This window comes from Xiphophorus couchianus, chromosome 7 (assembly GCF_001444195.1).
Source record: "Xiphophorus couchianus chromosome 7, X_couchianus-1.0, whole genome shotgun sequence".
Taxonomy (NCBI): Eukaryota; Metazoa; Chordata; class Actinopteri; order Cyprinodontiformes; family Poeciliidae; genus Xiphophorus; species Xiphophorus couchianus.
Genome location: NC_040234.1, coordinates 34,826,623 through 34,844,624, shown reverse-complemented (window position 1 = coordinate 34,844,624; position 18,002 = coordinate 34,826,623). Strand labels below are relative to the sequence as shown.

General features: G+C 36.2%; 1 long non-coding RNA gene across 1 annotated transcript; it reads right to left on the bottom strand.

The window, feature by feature from the left end:
- Positions 1–475: 475 nt before the first annotated feature.
- Positions 476–1,493, bottom strand: LOC114147798 (uncharacterized). Its single transcript, XR_003596138.1, has 3 exons — positions 1,394–1,493; positions 706–817; positions 476–610 (listed from the first exon to the last, which is right to left on the bottom strand). It is a non-coding gene; the product is annotated as an uncharacterized LOC114147798 (long non-coding RNA).
- Positions 1,494–18,002: the final 16,509 nt, after the last annotated feature.

The following is an 18,002-nucleotide window of genomic DNA, read 5'->3' as shown; positions in this document are numbered from 1 at the left end:
GTTTTAAATTGTGCTTTTATTTGATATTTATAAATTTGCATTGCTATTAAAACATGGATGTTAAATATTCAGGGCTAATCTGTTGACTATTTTTGGATTGACGGCTCAATAATTTGACATATTTTGGAACATATTTATAGACAAAGAAGTTTTATTTTTTTACTTTTAAATACAAAATCTTTTTTTTTTTTTTTGTACAGTTTTGGTTTAATTACTGCTCTGGCTGTGTTGTTCTTTCAGCAAATCACCTGTTTTTGAGTCTGTATGCTCCAGTTAACAATTAATGAATGACTAAATTAGTTTAGTCATTATTTCGATTAATCATGATTAATCTAAATTGTTTCAGCCCTACAAGATATAAGAGCCTGTTTCAAGTCAATTATTCCTTAAATTTGTAATTTATTTTATGAAATATAGTCTTTATCACTGAAGGTTGTGTTGTAGCCTTTCATATATTAAGTTTTTGCTCTGTTTATTGAATCAGAATTCAAATAATTCACATTAAATATGGTCAGTTTCCAGCTGGCAGCAAATCCTCTGAATATGAATGAAGCATTGAAATGTTCACACCGCTGTAAGTCTTCTGGAAGGACAGTAAGGATTGATGAAACTGGAACCAAACGAGCACATAAAGCAGCATTAACGTCGCTCCCCGCTCCCCGCCGCCTTCCATCACCCACCCCGTCTGTGGCATATTTACTGTACCTCATCTTATATGCACTTTAATAAACACGCACTTCATCACGCTCACACGTCCATATGCAGCCGACAGCCTGCGAACGCCACATTGTTCCACCAGCTAACGGAGCGGGAATGGCTGACACCATGTTGACAGCGAAGGAAAGAAATAAAGATGTCAATATGTTGAGTTTGACTTCATTGAACATAGTGTAATAAAAGAAAACAAAGAAAATGTATACATGTGTAATGTATACAAAAGAAGATCAGTAGTAACTTATACTTACATCCACTATATTACTATTAAGGTCAATTTAGTTATAATGTTCCTTCTTACACTAAAAATGATTGTGACATTTACATAAAAACTAAAATCACAACAGAAAAATACTGTGGAAAACAAAATGTTTATGCTGTTTTTACATCAACAATATGAGAGTAATCAAATGTGTTTGTTGAAATAAATCAGTAAATTAGAAAATGTGATTAAATGCAGTTACTTTGTTTAGTTTACTTTTAAAAAATTAAAATAATGTTTTTCAATGCAATATTTATGTCACAGCCATAAAGTTACCTTAAAAATAAGTAATAGTTTCTTTTGTTTTCATTTTTTAACATGATCACAATAGTAGTACAGATAAAACGATAAAGTTTTATTGCCCAAAAGAACCCATCCAATGTTTATGCAAAATTCACTTTTTAGACGTTTATGTACTTGTGTTTGTTTCTCTACTGCTTCCAGAAACAGTCCAACCGCTTTACAAAAAAAAACATTCAGCTATTTCCTGGCAATAAGTTAATGTTCAAAAACCTTCTAATATTGATGTAGCATTTGGCAGGCAGTGCCCCGTTACCTAGCAACCGAAGCCCTGCCCAGCCCATCACCTAGCAACCCAAGCCCAGCTCAGGCTATCACCTAGCAACCTCAGCAGAGTTCCGCCCACTTTGTTAATAGAATGGTGTGTACCTCATGGTTTTTAAAGATTAACGCATGAAAAACACACTTTTATTAGTATTTGAATGATATTTTGTCAGTTTGCTTCCAAATATTCTTTTATTTTCTTGATCTATGACTGTGAATCTTTGCCTGTCTTAAAATAAATCTCAGTTGAAATGAGAAATGTCACATTTTAAACTGAAATTTCTTGATTAACCAGAGAAATGCAGGTGTATTTTTTAGGTTTTGTGTTTTTATTGGATAAAAGTAGCAAAAACAATGTAAAGTCTCGTAGCAATTAGCTTGTAGCATGCCTCTAAAAAAATTTGTTTTGAGCTGAGAATCTGTAAAAAGCTGGAAAAAAAATAATTATGAATCCATTTAGTTTAACTCGTCCTCCTTTTGCGGCTTTCACATGAAATTCTGGAAGTTTGTAGGTTAAAAACATTCCTTTGGGTTTAGGAAACGTTTTTGAGTTCTTAAGTGTTTTAAAAATGTCAAAAAGACAGCACTGGGATTCTTTATTAAGCAGCAGGAAACAAATGAGGATGGAGAAAAGCTAAACTGCTGGGAATATCAGCGTTTCACTATGATGAATGAGGAATGATTCCTATATGTAAATTGGGAAGTACATTAATAAGAGGTGTGAGGTTCGTTAAAGAAAATGTTTTGTTTTTTTTATGGTTTGACTTAACCCAGTTTCAGCCCGCAGCATGACGGATGCTGCAGTTAGCGCTGCCAGAAGACGCTAATCAGCTGGAACTGCAATATAACAGCTATGCTGGAAAAAATGGTGCTGCTGCTTGTGTTCAAAAATAAAAACTGTTTGGCAGGATATTTTTTACCCCTTGTAGCTCAATAATAAAAATAAATGCGCAATGCAACACATTTTTGATAACCAGGCCTGCAGAGACTTTATTAGATAAACACATTATAACCAGAAATATTTAAGCATTTGTTTATTAACAACTAAACAATGTGAGGTGTGGACATTTACCTCATGTTTGGTTTTAGTTTAGGGAATGAAACTGAAGAATCAGGCAACAAATAATAAACAACTGTAGGAGCTTAAATGCTGCTAGCCCGCTAATAGCAGAGCTAACTTATCGCTTTTGCTAACTTTAAAAACGCTTGGCGCACTCAGCTTCCCCTAAATGACTTTTTTTTCAGAGAAAGTCTAAAGCGATATTTTACGTGGCTGTTTTGTAAACTTTCAGTTGAATAAATTTCAATTATTTGTCCGTTTACATTCATGCTCTTACTTTGAAGGGGGCGAAGACTGTTTACCAGGACTATAATAGTTTTGGGTTTTTCAGTATAGTTTAGCTTTATTTCGTTGTGACTTTTTGTTTGTCTAATTCAGTTAGTTTTAACTAGTTTCAGAATGTTTTTATTAATGAAATATTGTTTAGTTTTTATTACTTACAGTAGTACTTAATTTGTATGTGCAGAAAACTGTGATGATTGGCATTGACATTGATTGGATAATGAATACTGAACAGAAGATACCATTTTCAAAAGCTGCAGGTGTGTGTCTGGGAGATTTTTGGTTAAAACATGTTTTTCATTCAGTGGGTAAAAAACCCAGAAGTTTTACTTAAATAAAAGTAGAAATACTTCATAACAAAATGACTCAAGTAAAAGTAAAAAATAAGATACTCCAAAAGTACTTTTAAAAAGTTACTAAAGTAAATGTAATTGAGTTAATGTAACTAATTGTTTTTAGTACAATAACTCTGGTAGTGGTAGGAATGGGTGACGCTGCCCTTTGACCTTCTGAAATGACACATTTCCTTCTTCTCCTTTCTGTGTGGCATCATGCCAGAATCACAGCAGAACGATGGCTTTAAAGAAATAGTTGGAGCAAAACTTTCCCCACTGATGTGCTTCTGCCCCAGTTTCCATGGCAGAGAAATATTTCAGCGACTCAGAGCTCAAAGAGAATCTTTAAGGTTTTATCTTTTTCTTGTTCAGATCTACGAAGGAATCCGTCTCTTTTCTTTTGGCATGAAGACACAGAAACATGAAAACTCAACATGGGCATTTGAATGGGGTATAAATAATGATAATTACGCCTCCAGGATCTTTGCATGTGCCGTTTCTCCAGGACGTGTCGTACAGTAGAGCGAAGGGCAGACTGAGACGTTGCTCCTCAACGACTCGTTACGCAGACAGCCATCCATCTCCGGCGGAGGATGAGTTGAGCTGGAGGACACTGCGGGGCCATTTCCCTCATTACCCAAAATCCTCGGCTGGTCTCAGAGGAACCGCGTCCATTTTAATAACTGGTTGTCAGACAAGTTTCCAAAGGCTTTTAATGCATCTGCTGTAACGAATGACAGCTGTGACCTTCTGACTGCTGCGAGCGCCGAGAAAAAGTGAGCAGCAATTAGAGCAAATTTACCTTCCTATTGTCCACTTTTATAATGACAGCATGATTTATTCTTATGTTGCTAATATTTTCTACTGAATAAAGTTTAAATGAGGCTACAGAGGAAGATTAGAGTCTGATTCTTATTGCGTATTATTGTTTTCCTAAATTTAGGAGTTTTTTCAATCATTTTTCATTGATGATGTAAAACTAGGTCAGTAAAAGCACCACTAGACAAATTTTCCCATTTTCCCCATGGTGATGTTGTCTACCATTGGAGTCCTTCTTTATCAATATTAAAGCTGCAGTATGTAACTTTTATAATTAAAATAAAATCTGCATTGGTCCCAACAAAAAACAACCAATCAGAGCCAGGAGGAGGGATGTAGCGCTGTCAATCATCCTCATGAACACATTGCTAAATGTGCTAATGACTGAGAAACAATTTACAGTTACAGGAAAACAGTTTATCCACCACTGTTGGCAGCTATGCTAACTGGCCTTAGCATTTACAGTGTGCTATATGGAGGGTGATTGGCAGCACTAAGCCCTGTCTCCTGGCTCTGATTGGTTGTTTCTAGTTAGCACTTCGAGCATTAGGAAATGGCAGACAATCTTTTTTTTCCCTGGTTATACTGTATGTCTCATTCCATACAATCACAGCATAATGAGTTTAAACAAATTTGTAAAAAAATATATTGTTATATATATATAAAAGTTGGATACTGCAGCTTTAAGAAATTATTGACTTAAAACAACTTCATATATCTTGTAGGGCTGAAACAATTAATCACAATTAATCAATTACTGAAATAATCATCAGCTGATTTTGTTGTTGACTGCGGTATACAGATTTAAAAACAACATATTCTGATTAGTAATTAAAACTGCACAACTATATATTTAACATTTAAGATGAAAACATCTTTCTAGCGTTAGCTCTGCTAGCATCTGGTTGGAAAAGCAGCTACATAAACCTACGGCTGCTTTACTCAAAAACTCCCTGGACTTTTTATGATGTTTTTATTATTTTTTGCTAGAATGACCCAAACACAAAGTTATAGTGGTGACTGTGTTCTGAGGGTTTTACTGCTGGCTTACTCATTTATTTTTATCTTAATCCTCGTTGTGTTGTTTTTATGTGATAGAATAAAATCAGTCTGATCTGCCACAGAGAGAATAACTACATTTTGTAAAAAATATCTCACTAATGACCAAGTTTCGCAAAGCTGAGTTATTATTTTTGCTGCATTTTATGGTAAGTGCCTCCCCGCCACTAATTAAAACAAATAAATCTATAATATTCATATACTTTTAAGCTGTTGTGTATTTTTATTGCCGGAAATAAAAATCAGCCTGTTTTGATTTGGTGCGAAGAGATACATTAGAAACCAGCTGACTGCGCCCGACTCTCTGCTGTCACAGGAATAAAAGCAATATTTAATAACACTGAGTAATAACATTTGTTTTCCTGACATGCGAGTCATTAAAGCGAGCTGGGGAGCGCTCTTTGCCTGGCCAGAAACGATCAGGATGCATCATGAAACGACATTAGAGCCATATTGATGCCAGCCATTACCAACTAATCCAGGCTTTGCTTGTGTGTGCTTTTTGTGGCCTCTGTAGAGCAGAGAGAACGCAATAAAGAGCCATCTCAGAGATCTATGCTCACAATTTCAATTATTTTATATTTGTCCATTCTAAGTGCTCAGGGATAAAATGCAATTTTTCTGAAAAGACACCAAACAAATTTCTCTTCAACCTCTAAATGAGTCTGGAACGTTTGGCACTGAGTGCTGCCAGCATTGATTTCACGTATCTCTGATTAAGTTTTAATTTCCACGTGTTTGTGGCTGTGTGTCAAACGTGAGCATTGATACAAAGTCAAGACCTTTTAAGAGCATTATGAATTAAATTTAAAACTTGTATCACATCAGAAATGTACTAAAGAAGAAAGGCAAAGCTAGCTGGCTTGTTCACACATTTTTAAAGCTTGCTAGCTAGCTGCAGGTTTTACCAACTCAAATTTAAGGTTTTTAAAAGATATTTTTAAGGCCATTTTGAATTAAATGTCAGACCTGTATCGTGACAGAAATGCACTAAACCTTGTAAATAAATCATAGAGTTTGGCTAGTTAGCTTTATCCTTGATAGTTACCAAAGGTATATTAGCTCACATGGTTTCTACAGTGTTTCACTCAAAACATTGAGTGTTTTAAGTGCAGAGGAAGATTAGAGTTAAAAATCTCTGATGTAAAATTTTTAAGAAATTTGTAAATGAAATGTAAGACCTGTATCACAACAGAAATAAGTTGTATGGCTTGGCAACAGACACTCACATTTAAGACTTTTTAAGACCACTATGAATGAATTTTAAGACCTGTATCACAACAGAAACATACTTAAGAAAATCAGAAATAAATAAATCGTGTGGTTTGGTAGCAGACATGAGTCAATGGCTAAGAACATTATCACCCAGCCAACTAGCGATACATTTGAATTTACTCATGATGAACATAAAAAAGCTAGCTAGCTTTAGCTTTGCTAGCTAGCAAGTGTAAATCAGCTCACAGGGTTTCTGGAGGATTCACCAACTCAAATTTAGGACTTTTTAAAAGACTTTTTAAGATAACTGAATAAAAATATACGGCCTACAGTATATCACAGCAGAAATGCACAAAAGAGCAGCGAGAGTGAGTCTGGGGTTGCCTTCTCCCGGCAAACCAATTTCAGATGGATGGATGTGTCATTCTGAAAGGTGTTACACCTTTAAAATTTATGCCATTGCTTATGATAAAGCTAATCTCAATCTGCTTCTTCACAACACTTTGTTTCTTCTTTTCTTTGCTGAAATTCACTCAAGCAGTCAGCTAAAACTTGATTTAGGAGACCTGGGTCCCGACAAAAGACAATAAGACACAAAATATTCAGAGCTTAATTAAAATACTGTTTACATGCATATATTTAACCCAGTTCATCATCAGTCTGGATGAGTAAATGACATTAGGATCTTTAAGTACCGCATTAATCCCATTTATAGCACCGACCAGATGCTACGTGAAGTTAAACAGCATTTGAACCTACAAGCCCCTGCAGAGACGAACATCTGACCGACACCCACCCACAGTTTTAAGGAGGATTCCCATCAGATCTTCCAGCTCGTTCCTGCTGGATTTTATAAAGAATGACATCAGAGAGGCAGTATACAGCAGTGTGCATCAGATCTAAGCAAATCTTACTTTTTCTTGAGCAAAATGGATTAACTTGAACGCAATGATGCTTGAAGATAGAGCCTACAACACTCCATGGCTCATTTAATTTGTAATAAGATAAGGCAAATATTTAATATTTTTACAAACCTCAACACTGAAAAAGGTTAACATTATTCTGCTCAGCTCTGCATCTAAATCTGATTAAACACCATATTCACGCGATACCTCCACTGCACTGAAAGCAACAAGAATCCACGAAAATAAAACGTTTCACCAGTCAGAGTTTCAACCTGTGTTTCCATTACAAATGTACGCAAAACTGTTGAAATTCTTCTGCCTGATGTCTTACCAGAAGTTTGTCCTGTTGGTGGAAGTGGGTTGTATGAATTATTAACAGATAGGGAGCCAATAAACTTGGATTTTCCTTTTCTTTGTAGTTTCCTGCTGAATTATTTCACTGACACTGTTGCTACAGTGATCCACTTCCCCCCAGGGCCCAAATTAACTTTCATAATATCTGTTCTGTCACACCTCATCTCATTTGTTAAACCCACGTGTCACCTCTGGCTGTGCAATGATATGCAACATAAGCACAATACCACTTCAATTTGCTTTCTCTAAAGAGAAATCCATCAGTTTTTCACGATCTGAAACAATGATTGCTTTTAATGCGAGGCGTAGCGTCGCCAACGTGAGTCAAATCAAGGGCAACAAAAGGGGCTTTTTCAAAAAGAAGCTCTATTGTTCCACACAACGGCGTGAGCTTTGGGTTTGTGATTAATCACTGTGGCAACACTATTAATAGTGGCATTACAGCCCGGGTCAGCTGGGAGGCATCATCTGGCGAACAGAGACGGCGTGGAGGACTGAAACGGAGGAAAATGAGGTCTCCAGACAGTCGGCCGTAACGTTTTATGGGAGCCCCGGACACCGGGCGAGGCCAGGCCAGGCATTAATCAAAGACTTGCCAGAAACCAGAAGAGCGCTTATTGTTGCCACACATGCCCAGCTTACCTACAAGTGATTGATTGGTTTTCATTATCCAATGATTGGAGCTTTTTCCCAGTAATATGTCATCTGTGGATCCGTCATGGCCTGATTGTTTTCGTGTGAGGGGACGGGAGCTGTAAGAATAAAACACGAGGGACTCGGCAGCAAGCTGCTCACCAATCACTGACATGCAGACGACTGCGGGAATAATTCAGTTTGGACAGCAAGCAACTTCATCTGAGCATTAATGCCACAAAATACGTTAAAAAAAGCGTTTTTATTTATTACTTAATAATTATTCCATTCATATACCATAAATTTTGTCTCATACCATCCGATTTTAGATCTCCACGATTTCTGTGGCAAAAAGTTTTGACTTTACTAAATAATAAAATTTTTCATCACAATCAGCTATTTTGATTACAAGAAAATAAGATTTTATTTTTATCACTTTAAATTTTATTTTGTTCCCACAGTTCTTGTGGTTTTTTACAAGCAAATGATAATGTAAATAAATAAGCATTAGCATAGCAAGCAAATGCTAGCATAGCAAAGAAGTGATCGAAATTGTAGCAAATGGTAGCAAAGCTCTGATAGCAATGCTTCATGTGCTACCAAATGCTAGCTCGCTATGCTAGCTTCAGGAGTAAAGTAGATGAATTTTACTGGCAGCCAATCACAAAATCAACATCAGAAATAACATTTAAACCAATTTGAACTTATATTTTATTTTTAGCAATAGCACTGCATCACAGCTAGCTGCCATAACTAGCTAACTTCAAACAAACTCCAATAATTTTTGATTTATTGTATTGGTTTGTGTTGCAACAGAGCAGCCATTAACCAGATCACTTTATACTGATTACTTTGCAAACTGGGTGTAGTGGGAGGTGATTAAGAGATACTATAGATGACATTTCTTCCAGAAATCTTTTCTTTATTTAAATTTGTACGAGTTTCAGCAGTTTTGATGAAATTGCACTTTATATCTGAGTCAGGAAAGCAGTAAATAATGAAAAGCAAACCTTTACTATTCATCCATCTGACGTCATTACCTTCACATTGTAATGTTTGTGTTATGATAATAATAATCTGCTGCCTTTTTTAGTTTATTAAACTAAATGTTCATGCTGTGTTATAATTTAACTTCATTTTCAAGACATGCGATAATGAACTTTTCAAAGCTTTAATAACAAAAAGCTAATTTTCCTTTCATTGACAACATCACTAAAAAAGGTTAAACATTTTTGTAAGAAAGGTTAATTAAAGCTCTAAGAACAGGAAGAAGCTTCGGTTTTACAGTAAAACCAGCTGTAAGAATCGGCGCCGAGTTTCATCCGACTGATGAAAATGGCAAAAATATCTTTGCCTCCAATCTCACATGAAGATTAAGCCGAACAGATTGTCCTCTTGTTTCTCTGGCTGCTTCTTGTGAGAGTTTTCAGAGAAAATCATTTAAAATGTGCTGTGAACTTGTTAATTAAATGCGGGCGAAAGTTTTATCTTTCCATACCAATTTAAAACATATAAAAAAGAAAATTTAATTTAGTTTCATAAAATTTTGATTATGTTTTTTTTGAGTAGTTGTATTTATGGAGCTGCTCCTTCTGGCTGCATATCAATCCAAAGTTTCAGATTTATTCCCCAATCACAAATATGATTAAACAAAATTCAGGATTAGTTCAGGAGATATTTTGACTTTATTGCGTCTTTTATTTTCTGATTAGTTCAGATCTCGCCTCCCTGAAACTAGTTATTTACAGAGTGTCGCCTCTTTCTGCTGGTTTATTATCATTTTTATTGCCAGAGGAATCCTCCCTCTTTCCAACCCGGAGTCCGCCATGAGTCGCTGTCTGTTTAGCCGTGTTCTCACTGCATGAATGAACGAGCTGCGTTTGAAACTGACGGTTTTTATGGCTCTACGCTCCATTTATCTCACGTCCAACGGCTCCAGAAAAACGAGCGCAGATGAGAAAAGCTTGTTTTATAGGAAATCTCTGCACTCCAGAGCAGAAAGGAGGAACGCATGTGTGTCCTTCATTACCAGCATTTTAAATTGCATGAGTAGGCTTTTGAACTTTATAGTGGTGTTTGATATTTATATGTCATAAATATTAAAGTATTGCTCAGTGAATGCTTTTGCGACATGCATCAAATGGGACCTGTTATGAAAAATTCACCTTTTACTTGCTTTTAAACGTTTATTTGGGTTTCTACATCTTCTAAAAACAGCTAAAAAACAGCCGTTGTTTTTTGGTGATGCTTAGTTCTCATGTGATGTCACACTTAACTGGCATCCATGTTGGTAGGTATCCCTAACTATCAAGGCAGTTGCTTTGACAACAACAAACAAGCTACAAGTTTAGAACAAGCTCTCTAACTTACAAACAATGTAAGTCCATTCCACCTGTTTTGAGGAAAACCCTTTGAGATGTAGCATTTCATTTCCTTGCAAAACATAAAATACACAACAATAACACAAATAGTAATAAATAAATCTAAAATCTGAAAAACAAAACATTTAAACACAAGTCTTAAACTGTTTTTGTTTCTTTTTGTTGGTCTGGAAGCCATGGTTCATCTACTTTGTGCGCTGCGTTTCCTACCAAGATGGCGGTTCAGTGACGCGGATCCCTTCCGCTTCAGACATGTGGCAAGGTTTAAGTTAATGTGTTTTAGTGTCTGGAAAATGAGCTGTTTCAAAAGCTTTTCAATTGTTGAGTCACATTCTGCTGTTACTATAGCAACCCCAGCGGAACTCAACCCGTTACCTAGCAACCCCAGCGGTACTCAACCCATTACCTAGCAACTCCAGCGGAGTTCCAGCCCATTTGGCTGGAAAAGACAAGTGTTTTGTTGTTGACTTTCCATCCAGAAACCACTTTCTGCTTGGTTGTGCAGGAGGCTCCACTTCTGCTTTTCAAAGATGTACGGTTGCATAATTGCGCACTTGTCTGCAGCCATTTTCATGTGTAAACGTTGAGTTGGGGAGTTTTTGGATTTAAAGTGACAAAACACCCTGAAACAGGTACAATCTCATTACCAAAAATAATTTTGAATGTGGTTTGTGTCGACCACAAACCAACCTGTTCAAGAAAACATCATCAGTCACCATTCAGGGTTCTCCTTGGCATTAGTACTGATTGTTTTATCAGTACTACATCGATAAAGGAAGCCATGATGTTTTTGTATCCAGCTAGAGGAACCAAATTCAGAATAAAATGCAGGAAGGAGCAGTTGGAAAATAAACTTTATCTCTCTGCAGAAAAAGGAAGAGACGGAAAATGAAATGACAAAGAGCCGAGTAAAAATAATCCGAAATTTATGAAAGTTATGAAGGAACAAAAATAACACCCAAGGGCAAACGGAGAACATAATGTATGCAAATATGCATATTAACAGGGATGTGAATAATCAGCAAAAATAACCAAGAGTTGAAAAAGATAAATAATAAAACCCACAACAGTAGAGAAATTCACAGGTTTGCTTACTTCTCTTCATTTCAGCCTCCATTTGTTTAAAAATCCTCTTCATTATCCTGGAGCGGTACAGTCTGAACTTAAGACTCTTAGACTGCAGAAAAGGTTTATTTAGTCTCTCCCAGTGCTGCAAACACATTTTTGTATTCTGTTAGCGCCGTTTTTTTCAGGTCTTCTCTAATTCCTGTTATGTTTTCTGAACTATTATGTCACAGAATTTACTGCTAAACATGTCATAAACTTCTGCCTAACCGATTCCTCAAATCCGCCATCTTTACTTCTGCTAGCGGTCAGAGAGAGTTGTTGACTTTTACATTTGTGATCAGCTTGGAGTTGTAAAGAAAGTTTGTTATCCACAACTGTAGTCATTGTGAATTATTGAGTTGCTCCACTTCTCGGCCGTTTGTTGGTCTGAATCCAGACCCAGATGCAGCGTCTTCCAGCCTCCGTCCCAGACACGGCTCTTTGGCTGGAGAGCCTTCAGGGCTGCTCCTCCTGCACTCTGCAACAGTCTGCCAGTGTATATCAGAGCAGCATCTTGTAAATCTTTAAAGACTTATTAATTCTCCTCGGCTTTTGATCTGGGTTCTATCTATGTATCTTTTATTATTTGTGTCTATTTTGATAGTTCAAACTCAAAATATACTTTTATATGCATTAGTATGCACAGTAGAAACCAACTTAGCACCACTACAGAAGCTAACATCTACAGTAAATTATCTCACTCAATCATCAGAAAGGAAGATTAATTTCCAAACACCAACCAATAGAGTTAAAGGGACAGTATGATGTATGTTCCAGACACATAGTGTCATTTTATAGCACAATCAAGTAACAATGTTGCATTTAATTGTTATGAAAACAATGTACAAATCAAAAACAGATTAAAATAAACATGGCTTTACTTCATAGCGTTATCTGAGGCCTTGAAATTGGTCTTTGTCTCTTTAAGAACTGACACTCTCCCTTCATGATATCATCACAACAGTGCTCCTCCGTGATGCTATTTACAACCGTTCTTTGGAGGTCAGCAGACATGCAGTTCCTCCAGGTGTTTGCTAACTGCTGCTGCCACTAGTCTGAAGGGATATAAGCAGAATTGTTCCTTAGTATTTCAGCTTCTCAAACTGCACTTTATTTAGAATAATTTAGATGAGCTCTATGAAAAAATCTACAAATAGGCAAATAGATGTGCAATTACTCAACCATACATTTTTGAAAAGCAGAAGTGGAGCCTCCTTCACGACCCACAAGAATGCATTAAGTGGTTTCTGGATGGTAAATCAAGAGCAAAACACTTGTTTTTTCTAGCAGTGCATACAGCTGTTAAACCAGCTGACCAACGTGCTCGAGTTCCTCTTGGGTTGCTAGGTAACAGGCTGGGCTTCTGGTGTTGCTAGGTAACGCCTCATGGAATGTGAGTCAACAATTGTGATGTTTTTCAAATGGCTCATTTTCCAGACAGTAAAAAACCTTAACTTATTGTTTTTTTAATACATAGACTGTTGAGACAAAAATTGAAGTTAACAAATATGCAAAAAGTGAATTTTCCATAACAGGTTTCCCTTGAATTCATGGATTATCCAGCAAAATGAAGCCATCTTTTCATTTTTAAGACACTGAGAGAAACATATCACTGGAAATCTTCTAAAAGTAGCACAAAATAAATCTATGGAACTAATTCTGTAACTCCTTGGACACCCTATTCTTTATATTTCTGAATCATCAATATCATTGTACGGCAAATTGTCTCCCTCTATCCATTTGGTAATAAAAGCATTCCACATTGTTAGCCCGCTCTAATCTGTTTTCCTTATAATTTAATACTTTCCGAGATGGCAGGCGGTGAAATATAGCAGAGGCGTCAAGGCAAAGTGCGTTCCACAAGCCCTGGGTGGCGATTTGTTGCCTAATGAAGCCATTAACCTCACACTACCAAACCTGATACAAGCAAAGTAATGGCTTCATTAGAGGGAGAAATTGCGGCCGCGTAACAGAATTTCAATGCACGTGTTGGTGGTGCGAAATGATCCGGCACCCAGGAGAACGGCGCCGACAAACACAAATCTTAGTAGTAGTTAATGACGAGCCGTGCATGAGTTTCTGCAGCTGCGAGCGGCGTTCAGGAGCAGCTGCTGCACGCGGCGGCCCAAACTCTCACTCATTCATTTCTGGATGCTGTAATTATTTTGAAGTGACTTTACCCGATAATCTGGTTCATCTTCGGAGAAAATTGCATCAGGGTATTTGCTCACGATGCTCATTACAGATGCAGCTGTTGTGCGTGGCTGTAGAAGAACCGCTGATGGAGTAGCAAGCCTGCGAAAAGTGTGGGAGAAAAATTACTTTGACTCTAAAACTATGAAATATTTAGCTAAAAAATATAAAAACATTAACGGAAAAGGATTCATAGACCACACAACGTGAACCTTCAAAATGTTACGAGGTGAAAATAGTTTTTAGAGTATGTTTGCTAGTTTTATGAGTTATTATTAGTAAAATATTGTTTAGTTTTTAATTTGTTTTAATTTTTTCATACGTGGTAAATTTCTAAGTGCAGAATTCAAAAAAGGATAAACTATCCTTTTTTGTTTATCCTTGTTTTTTGTTTTTGTGCGATAACCACTTTGTGGTTATCATACTGTGATATACATAATCACAGTATGATAAACTATCATACAGTGATTATGTATAAATTGATTGGGTAATGAATACTCAGCAGAAGATGCCATTTTCAAAACCAAAAATTCAATTGTTTTGAATGATTAGCCTGAGCAAAAGCATTTTTTTCACATTTCAGAAGATGTTTGTAAAATTGTGTAGAAAAAAAATTGTCTTTAGAATGGATTTTTGCTGGTTTTTATGTAAAAACAATCTGTAAAAGTCATTTTTTGCAATGTTTTTTTTTTTTACTTACCTTTTTAAAAGTGGCACTTTTGACCTGCCATAGGCAAAGATGAGTTTGAAGACTTGAGCGCGTGCCAGATCATGGTTTGAGTGAGATTTAATATGTTTAATCATCCCAGAGGGAAAAGTGTTAAAACAATCGCATTCCTCCTGGGAGCGGCGGCCAGGTGATGGCCTCAGCTGGCAGCCATCTTCCCGCTCTGCATGGACCATCAGCTTGGTCGTTAGCATTAAGACGTGTTAATTAGCAGGAGAAGAGTCGGCCTTTGCTTTCAGAAGACAGCCAATCACAAAAAGCGCATTAGGATCTGTTGGGGTCACCATTAGTGCAGCAGATAATTGAATGTTTCAGCAAAATCTTTCACATGTGGATACAAGAATGTTCACTCTTTTGAAAAGTAAACCCATTACAAAATTCAAGATGGCCACCAAGGTCGTAAAGGAAATTTTATTTATTCACTGAAACTGCCAATATTAATCACAAATGAATACTTTTGGTGTTAAATCATAAAAAACTGGACCCATACACAATCATATTTATCAATAATGTTTTGATCTTGAACTTAGTTTTGCTGGCAGACAATTTTTCAAGATGGACGCCATGCTTGTGCTGGAATGTAATGTGTTTGTTGTCAAACCATGCATATTTATAAAGGTTTTGAATCATAGAAATCTTGTTTTCTTTATTTGGTAGCCATAATTCAAAATGGCCGCCATGGTTGTAATGGCAGTTGATGTTACTATTGGTGGGCAAAGCTAACCAGCAAGAATCTTAGCTCTGCTAACGTTAAACTGCTAAATACATAAAAACAACTAGGAGAAGCAAATGCAAACTATGAAGATGATTGTTGCTCAACTTGTAAAACGCTACATTATCACTTCAAAGTTTTATAAATACAATGACCAAAGTTAAAAACATATGATGTGACATAAAGTTCATCCAAACTGTGAAAATGAGTGACATTTTATGCCAATAAATCCTTTAAAATTAGCAGAAGCTAACGCTAACAATGAAGACAACTGTTGCTCAGCCTGTAAAATGCTACATATTGTCACTTTAAAGTTATGGTGTGACAAAATTCCTCCAAGCAGTGAAAATTAATAACATTTTCTGCTAATAATTATCTTAAAATGCTTGAAAATGGCAGCCATTTTGAAATATGACTGTCATGCTGAAATTTAAGTGGCAAAAGGGAAATATGAAGAACATACATGATTGGTGAGCATGGAAACTTTAATGCATGTTTCTACATTTAAAATATTTTTACAGTATTTAGATACAAGAACCTAAATTTGTACTAAAAAATTCAAGATGGCTGCCATTTTTGTAAAGGAAAATTTATTTTTGCACTAAAACCGCCTTTTTTTTTTAATCACTCAAATCATGCATAATTGGACCCATACAAAATCATATTTATGGATAATTTTTTGATTTCAAACGTATTTTTGTTGGGAGACAATCTTTCAAGATGGACCTCATGGTTGTCCTGTTCGTCCTCTTGTCCTCTGTCCGTCACGCAGGTCAACAGTTCCCGCAGTAAATTACTTCTGTTCGTCTCTCCCCGCTCGTCCCCTTTCTCTCCAAGGTTCCCGACTCCGTGTAATACATCATTCATTAAATTATGGAAAAGCCATTAGAGGAGAGATTGGGAACTTGCAAACTCTTTGTGGCATTTCGCTTAGCATATAAAGCAGAACGCAGCGGCTTTTATGCCCAACTAAATACCAACGACGGTCCTTGTTACGCTTGATGGATGAGCTTCATAATTAGATGGTGCCACCGCTTTCGACTATTAATGAGGGTCGCGAATGGAGCCCTCCTCTTTGTGCTGCACATAGCTCATGTTTGGCAGCCAGACCTGTGAACAACAGCCCGTCTGCAGCATCACAGCCTCCAGGAAGGCAACAGGTTTTCCCGCAGGAAAATTTGATTGGAGATGACATGACCTGGAAAAAGGCCTCACAAATACTGAGTCACTAACAAAGGCAAAGATTTATACTGTTACATAACATGTATATCCTGTGAACTGTATTATTACCAAATATACAGATTATGGTGACTCCTGTACTTAAAAAAAAACTTTCCAAACAACTTCACTTTTCTACACAATATATTACAACAATAAATGATATTATAAAAATAGATATATCAGAATAAATTCCTAATATTATGAGAATAAAGTAAAAATATTGCTAGAATAATCACAATATTTTCAAAATAAAGTCATAATATTATGACAGTAAAGTCTTCTTCATCATTTCCGCCAGTAGTAAACGTCCTGTTGTTGATCATGTGACTCGTGATGTGAAAAAAAGGGTTTCCATTCCATTTTTATGAAATAAATAATTTTAGAAATGGCTGAAAAATCACCTCATCCGAGCTCAAAACTCTTTTCTTTTTCCCACCCAAAATTTGTGTTTTCTTTAAGCAAATTTATTTCTGTAATTCCAGTTTGTGAAATTTTGTGGTCATTATCTGAGTTTCCACCACAAATGTGCACAAAACTTTGTCAGTATTATTCTGTCAAAAAAACCCTCACATTTTCGTAATTGTAGTTTACATTAAAGACATGCAAATAAAATCACACATTAACAAGTTTAACACGATAAGTCAACAAAAAACCATGCCACACCATCACCTTCCTACCACTTCCTGTCGTCTTCTTTGTCGTTTCTGACAGGAGTAACATCCTGTTTTAGAAAAATCACCGTTTTTTTATTGTCGTGTTTCCATTATTTTTTAATTCCAAATTAATTAAAAATTAATTTAATTAATTAATTTTTAATTAATTAAATTAAATTAAGTAATTAATTTGTGTTCCATTATTGTCAATGGAAACACAACTAAACTGTGTAAAGTAAACTACTCAGAACTAAAGATGCTTACCGTAATTTTCAAACTACAGTTGTCACTGAAAACATGTTGAATTTAGAGAAATCACTTCTGTTACTCGTGTTGAAGCATTTAAACTTGTTTTCCTGTTTGTGCATTTTGGGTAAAAAAATAAATAAATAAAAAAATTACTTCTCAGCTGAAGATTGGACAATTTTTGTTGCAACTTTAAAGAGTCAAACTGAGCACAAACAACGTCTGGAGTTAAATCGTTAAAGTGGAAACAAGTTTATTTATTGCATTGTTATGTTGGAGCCACTGCTGCTGCTAGACTGGAGATTTTGGGTCGCAGCGCAGGACTGGAGGGATGAAATATTTAAAAGCTTGCTCTTGCTGTTACTTGGTGTTTCATTACTTATTCATGTTGGCCTAAAACGCTTCCACAATATGCACAGAGGAGAAATGCATCCCTAACGGCCCAAACATGCCGCGCTGAGGGTTACAGGAGGTTTCTGCTCTCTGGGTTCACTTCTGGAACTGGTTCCCGCCCAAAACCATTCATAAGCATGGAAAATATCAGAGATTACAGTTTACTC